This window comes from Brachyhypopomus gauderio, chromosome 6 (genome assembly GCF_052324685.1).
Source record: "Brachyhypopomus gauderio isolate BG-103 chromosome 6, BGAUD_0.2, whole genome shotgun sequence".
Lineage (NCBI taxonomy): Eukaryota > Metazoa > Chordata > Actinopteri > Gymnotiformes > Hypopomidae > Brachyhypopomus > Brachyhypopomus gauderio.
The window spans coordinates 31,791,941-31,799,767 of NC_135216.1; positions in this window are offsets into that span (position 1 = coordinate 31,791,941).

The following is a 7,827-nucleotide window of genomic DNA, read 5'->3' on the forward strand; positions in this document are numbered from 1 at the left end:
ACATAGTGGTCAGATACTGTAAGACAGAGAATAGGACAGAATCAGACCTGAACACATACATCACAGTCAAACATCACACTCTATACACAAACTCAGTCAGTGTAAAGACTCACAGTAGGGTCTCCACTGTACAGTGTGGATCCTGTGTATGTGTGTGTGTATGTGTGGTGTGTGTGTGTGTGTGTGTGTGTGTGTGTATACAGAGTCAGTAAGTCAGTAACTCACTGTATTTTCTCCAGTGTACAGTGTGGATCCTCCAGTAGAGCAGAGAGCTGCTTCACTCTGAGCCTCATGGTTTATTGTGGTACAGATTCAGCTCTCTCAGGTGTGATGAGGGGTTTGACCTCAGAGCTGAACACAGAGCAGCACAGCCTTCCTCTGGAATACTGCAGTAAGACAGACTGTAGAGAGAAGGAGAAAAACTCCTCACATATTACACATCAACACACATGGGAACACAAACACAGACACTGTGTGTGTATTCAGAAGTGACATACAGTGGGGTGTGTGTGCGTGTGTACGTGTCTATATGTGTGTGTGTGTGCGTGTATGTGTGTGTATGTGAGTGTGTGTGTGTGCGCATGTTTGTGTGCATGTGTGTGTATGTGTGTATATGGATTTGTGTGTGTGTGTGTGTGCGCGCGTGTATATGTGTGTATGGATGTGTGTTTGTATGTGTGTGTGTGCCCATGTTTGTGTGCTTGTGTATGTGTGTTTGTATGTGTGTGTGCGCGCATGTTTGTGTGCTTGTGTATGTGTGTTTGTATGTCTGTGTGCATGTTTTTGTGCATGTGTGTATTAGGGCTGCCAGAAACGATTATTTTTATAGTCGACTAATCACCGATTAATTTTTATGATTATTCGACTAATCGGATTGTACGTTAAATGAATATAAAACATACAGTTTATCACACTAGAATGCAACTGCTATTATATAACCATTATTAGATTACAGCTATAACTAAAAATAAAAACAATTAAGATCATAGTTCATTAAACCTTTAATTAAATATGCAGCTTTTTGCAACAATTATTAAAATAAATAATATAAGGCACTGGCTTAAACAACGTAAAAATAAATACATTAATAAATAAATAATTTTTTTTAGGTTTTTCTTCCTTTTATTTGTCTCTGGCATCAAACTTAGCTCCATTTAAATCAAATTAGGTAGCAGGGTTGCAGGGCGAATGTAAATTGTTGGAGGGGTGGGGGGTGTAAAATGGACACAAATGAAGTATTATATCGCGATCGATCGCCAGTCGTTGGCAAACTAGTAACTCATTGAATCACAGATGTGGATCAGAGATAAATAAACTAGATTTTTTTTCAGCGTGAGAAATCGGATGTGTGGCGTGTGAAGACGGTCAAATGCGTGTGTCTCACGCTCAATGCTTGAGAGTTGGCAACCCTGAGGTAGGGACCTGAAACAGGAATTATTCACAAAAATAAAGTTTTGGTCTCACTGACGTTACAGAAAACACACAAGTGCTTGCTAAGGCTAATGAAACAAATCGCCATCAGTAATGTCAACTTTTACAGCTACCACGATAAGTAAGTACTAAGTTAACGCTCTGTTTACGGTAACTTTAGCAGCTAACTAGCGATTTAGATGACAGAGATGACGGTCCCTCTTCATCATTGTCACAATCAGCCACAACATGCTTCATGTGTTCGTACATCACGGTTGTGCTGCCGTGGAAGGAAAGTTCTGCCTTGGAGATATTGCACACGTTTCGGAACCCGGCTACGGAACTCAAGTGTGGGATCATTTTCCGTAGCCGGGTTCCGAAAGGCGTGCAAACGGGTAGCCATTATACCAGTCTGTATAACGTCCTGGGATGTCGTCAACTGTCTACCCCTGTTTCCACTACTGCGCATGTGCGTCAAGGACAGAAAGGCAGACGCAACAGTGGATACTGTCACAGCAGTTTGGAGAGAAAAAAAACACGACGCATCGACTATTAAATTAGTCGTCGACTATTTTAATAGTCGACATAATCGTGACTAGTCGACTAATCATGGCAGCCCTATTCAGGACAGACATTCAGTGATATGTGTGTGTGTGTCTGTGTGTGTGTGTGTGTGTGTGTGTGTGCATGCGTGTATGTGGCTGTATATGTGTGTGTGTTTGTATGTGTGTGTGTGCGCATGTGTATGTGTGTATATATGTGTGTGTGAATGTGTGAATGTGTGTGTATGGATGTGTGTGTGTGTGCGTATATGTTTGTGTGTGTGTGTGTGTGTAGTGTGTGTGCGTATGCTGTGTGTGCGTGTGTGTGTGTATACAGAGTCAGTAAGTCAGTAACTCACACTAGTATCTCCAGTGTACAGTGTGGATCCTCCAGTAGAGCAGAGAGCTGCTTCACTCCTGAGTCTCCTGGTTTATTGTAGTGCAGATTCAGCTCTCTCAGGTGTGAGGAGGGGTTTGACCTCAGAGCTGAACACAGAGCAGCACAGCCTTCCTCTCTAATACTGCAGCGCCACAGACTGTAGAGAGGAGAAAAACTCCTCACACTTACACATCAACACACATGTGAACACAAACACAGACACTGTGTGTGTATTCAGAAGTGACATACAGTGGTGTGTGTGTGTGTGTTTGTGTGCATGTGTACGTGTGTATATACGTGTGTGTATGTGTGTGTGTGTGTATGTGTGTATATATGTGGATGTGTGTGTGTGTATGTGAGTGTGTGTGTGTCTGTGCGCATGTTTGTGTGCATGTGTATGTGTGTATATATGTGTGTGTGTGTGTGTGTGTGTGTATTAGGGGTGGGAATCATTTACTATCTCACGATTCAATTCCGATTTTGGGGGCCACGATTCGATTTTCGATTCAAAACGATTTTCGATTCAAAACGATTTTCGATTCAAAAAACGATTTGATTTATAAAAATGTCTGCTTCAATCTATAAAATCTGCATGATCTACTACAGTCTGCTTTGCAAGACAGAATGACAAATACAGAAAATTAAGTGTCGTTCACATTTAATTAACAAAAATAAAGTGCTTTGGAAAAATAAAATGGTTTTTGTTGTGTTACCAAAATTCTTGAGCTTCATTTTGCGAGCTGTCAGGGCTGGCTCGGATGCAGTTCCCCCAGCCGTTGCTACGGGCACCAGAGTCAGTCCCAGACTAAACCGGCGTAACCGCACACAGCCAGGTCCCTGCTTTCTCTGTGGTTGCTTCTCGTTTAATGGTGTTTCGCCACCTCTCTCTGTTATGCTTTCTCTTTACTTATTCGAGTATCTATCTCCTGTGTCGCTTCCTGACCCATCTCAAGTTTTCCCAATCCTGTATTTCTTCCTATCCGTTTTGCTTTTATTTTTGGGAAGGATTTTATTTTGCTGCGGCGTTTTTTGCCAGTTACTTCTGCTGGCGACCTTGGTTTCGTTTTCGCGTTGCATTTAGCCGCGCTGTTTGTTAGTTACTGTTGTTATTTTGTTTCTTCCTCCCGTCTCACTATGGTTGAGTGTTATTTTCCACGCGTTGTATTTTCTATTTACTCCGCCCTCACGATTTTGGTTTCTATTCTCTTGCGCTTTGAGTCTTCTGTGTTGTTTTGTTTGTTGTTCTGGGTCGCTGTGTGCATTTCCCTCTCGCTAATACATTTGATGAGTGTCAAACGTCTTGATCTTGCGAACCGGCACTTGGCTCCACCCTTCTCTATATTATTTCACTTGGGTCCACCCTTCTCTATACTATTTCTCACCCTTCTCTATATTAACGCTCCCGTGCTCACCACATTACACAAGCCTTGCACACGAGCTACATTGTGTCCAGTTCGGTCTTCCCCGGCATTCGGTAAAAACCAAAATGAACCCATATTTTTTGCCTTAACTGAAGACCGGACAGGTTGAATATCTCTTGCCTCCATTTGTTTTGAAATTTTTTCGCACATGAGTGTGTCCCAGAACCTGCATAAAAAGTCTCACATAATTTTGTAATTACATAACGCGAGATTTCACCACGACTTAGAATCAATTTTGGGACATTTAAAATCGATTCTGAATCGTAGTAAATGAGAATCGATTTTTGATATATGAATCGATTTTTTGGCACACCTCTAGTGTGTATGTGTGTACATGGATGTGTGTGTATGTGTGCGTGTGTATGTGTGTGTATGGATGTGTATGTGTGTGTGTGCGCGCGCATGTTTGTGTGCTTGTGTATGTATGTCTGTGTGCATGTTTGTGTGCATGTGTGTTAGAGGTGTGCCAAAAAATCGATTCATATATCAAAAATCGATTCTCATTTACTACGATATTTTATCTGCTGAAATAAAAGGTAACTGTAAAATGTTCCTGTAAGCTGGAATTTAAAGACCAACATAACCACAAAAATATTTGTTTACAGAAATGTATTGTAATATTGGTAGTTTTAACAGAAACTTAAGATGTTAATACATCCCAAGCACCGTAAATTAATAGGAAAGAGTAGCGTATTTATTGGACCATTGGATGTTAAATTAAACACATAACTTTTGAAACTACTTTTATATAGGGTTAAAAATATATAATTTTACATTATTTTTGTGTATTTAAAAAGCAGAATCCAATTATTTTAATGTTGAAATCTCATTGATAAACAGTACATTGTAAGAGTTTGTGCATTGATCAACCAACATTTAACAGTTATCCACTGTAAGTTTATAGGATATGAACATATATTCACAGATTACCTCTGTACTTTGACAAGTTCATTTGTAGATTGTTTAAATAATACCATGAAGTAACCTAATTATGCTGTTATTTTAACATTCTAGCTGTGATTTCTTACAACGAAAATTTGCAATTTTACTCAAATTTGGCTGTGAAATTACAAAGAATAAATACAGGGGAAATCTGTAATTTTACAGTAATTCATTGTTGAATTATGTGTGGTATTTTACTGTAATTTTACGGTAACTGTTTGGCAACTTTTGCTGCCGTACATGTTACCGTTTTTTTACGACTTTTTTTTTTACAGTGCAGTTCAATCCAGACATGGAGAAAGCTTTGACTTGGTTTAAACTTGAATGCCATGCTTACAAGTGTTTTTAGCCTAGGGTTATCCATAATCTAAGACAGTGAAACTGGATCCTTGAGTTTTAACCTATACTTTCATGAAGGCCTGAATACATATTTGTAACCATTACTGAATGGCAGAATCCTTCTTCTAGACAGGGACGTGCACACAGACTTATCCAGGACAAACTCTGGAGTACCCAGGACAAACTCTGGATTACCCAGGACAAACTCTGGATTACCCAGGACAGATTCTGGGATCAGAATATGTGACACTGAGCTGTATTTAATGAAGACATACTCCCCCATGCTTCTGTACTGCATGTTTGTGACTGTTGGGGGAATGTTAAATGTGTGAGGTTACACAACAGTGTGGGTAGTGGAGGGGAGCAACTATGGAGGTTTGGAGCCTCTTCATGGGGCACATTCAGACCACATGGACCACAGTGCAGAGGGGCAAAAATGGCCTTAGGATTAGCAGTGATGCTGGTTTTACAAACAGAAACTGAAGTATCCTGGGGGCTGGTTTGACCCGACATGGACACAGGTCATCTTGGGCATCTCATGTGACTAAGATTGTATAAAGCATACCCCCCATTCTCTTTGGCTGCTTTTAATGTCCACAAATATTGAAGTCTACCCTTCTTAAACTTAAATCCAGCTTTAAGCCATAAAACTCTAGACTCCTAAAAGCTAAATCCAGTTTAAGCCATAGCTGTAGCCAACAAATAGCTTTCTGGGTTTCTCAGAGTGAAACAGAATTTTCCAGAATGTTCCAAGATGTCCTAATATCAGTCATTTCAAATGTGCTTTAAGTCCAAACAACATTTCTGTCTTCTTCACAAAGCATGAGGTGCATTCTAACGTGCATGTTTTTCTAGGAATGCTCATCCATGTGAAATTTACAAAGTTAAAACTGTAAACTGATCAGGGCAGCAAAAACACAGCCACTTCTCCTGTAACTTTTTCTATCTCTTAAACGTTCCTTCTTCTGAAGTGTGTGATCAGGAGGTGTTGCGCTTAACCTTTTCTTACCTTAGCGCAGCGTGTTTGTTGATTGCAAAAGAAAACATTACCAGTCTTGTCTTTAGCCTTTTATTAAAAATACACATAGGCCTATTAATTAATACAGAGATCTCTGGAGAGCTCACAAAAACCTAATCATGTCACCCCATGTGCAGCTCTGAAGCTGTCTGCTCTTCTCACCATTATATATGCTTTCCTCTAAACCAGGGGTCACCAACGTGGTGCCCGCGGGCACCATGTCGCCCGCGAGGACGTTATGAGTCGCCCGCGGGCTTGTTTTAAAAACAGCTCACTATATTGCCATGCACCAAAGCGCTGCATCGTTTATGTTTTTGCTGCTATTAGCGATTGTCCGCGGTTGCTAGCGGTCTTCCCGCTTAGCAATTGACATGCGCACATGAACCCAATACCCCCCCCCAACAACTTTCTTTCTGGTAGCCCTCCGCAATAATTGGTATCCAAGAAGTAGCTCCCAACTTCAAAAAGGTTGGTGACCCCTGCTCTAAACATAGGAGCTGCACATTCCATAGTTCAACCTACAGCTGTCTCTAATCTGGAAGCGAGGTCTTACTACCTGGCCTCACCACATAAGGTCACAGTGAGCCTTCTCTTACACATCCCATTTTAGCCTACTGCAAACGCATGGAGTATTGGAAGGCACACAAGCGCTTATACCGACATTCTTACTAACAAACAACTTGATCCTTAATATAATGTAAGCAAAACATATAGTGATTAATATTAGAGATTTGATTAATACTTTCTGACTATTCAAAATATACAAATTATGATAAGCTGTTGATTTAATACTGTAATGTAAATGTGGCGAGCAGAACTAACAAAACCCAAAAAGAAGATGCACGACTACGCCACCTAGGGGAATTTCACCCCAAGGAATTACACTGGGGCAAATGAAAGCCTCAGCACAAAATAAGACCCCTAAAGAAAAAGGACACACAAGTTCAAAACCACTGGACCAGAGAAGTAGTTCCAATAATTTCTTTAATATAAAAATATAATTTGATCACTCTTTATGGATCGTATAAAAATATATAATTTGCACAGACTCACAATGACAAGTAAAACAAGAGGGAACAGGGCTGCAGCCTTGGTAATTAAGATGGGAGCTAGCGGATCACCTCTATACTGTACGCTCATCGTGACCACACTTCACACTCAATACTCTTCACTCCCTACCAAACCCGTGCACGAGATTCCACCACCTGGGACATCTGCCTCTGTCCGGCCTGCAGCTCCTGCCCTGCACAAACAATCAAATAATTAAACAAAACCCCGACAATGAGAGGACCAATAAGTAGACAAAAAGAAAAAGTTCCTCACAAACACACCAACACAACACCCTTCACAAACACAACACAAAAAACCAAACGCTTTGCAGCGCAGTTTGGCACCAACACTATTTAAAGAAACCACGAAAGAAATCACACCACCAAATCACTGCAAACGAATAAAGGGATAAAGAAATAAAAACCACACACTCAACCAAATCAAACATGTAAACTAAGAAAAAGGTCGCCGCCAAACTAAGCCTAAAAACGTAGCAAGAAAACAAATAGAAAACACGAAACACACAATCACTCGGACAATGTGAATCACAAACACCCCCAAACAAAACACAGCACAAAACAAAACTGAATAAAACGAATCAAAGCAAAACAAAACAGCAGCACTGCTGGCTACTGGAACCACGCAGCAAACTATCCTTGGGCGAAAGTCTATAATGCTGTTGTCTTCTTTCCCCCTTATGACTGGAATCCGCTCATTGCTCCGACA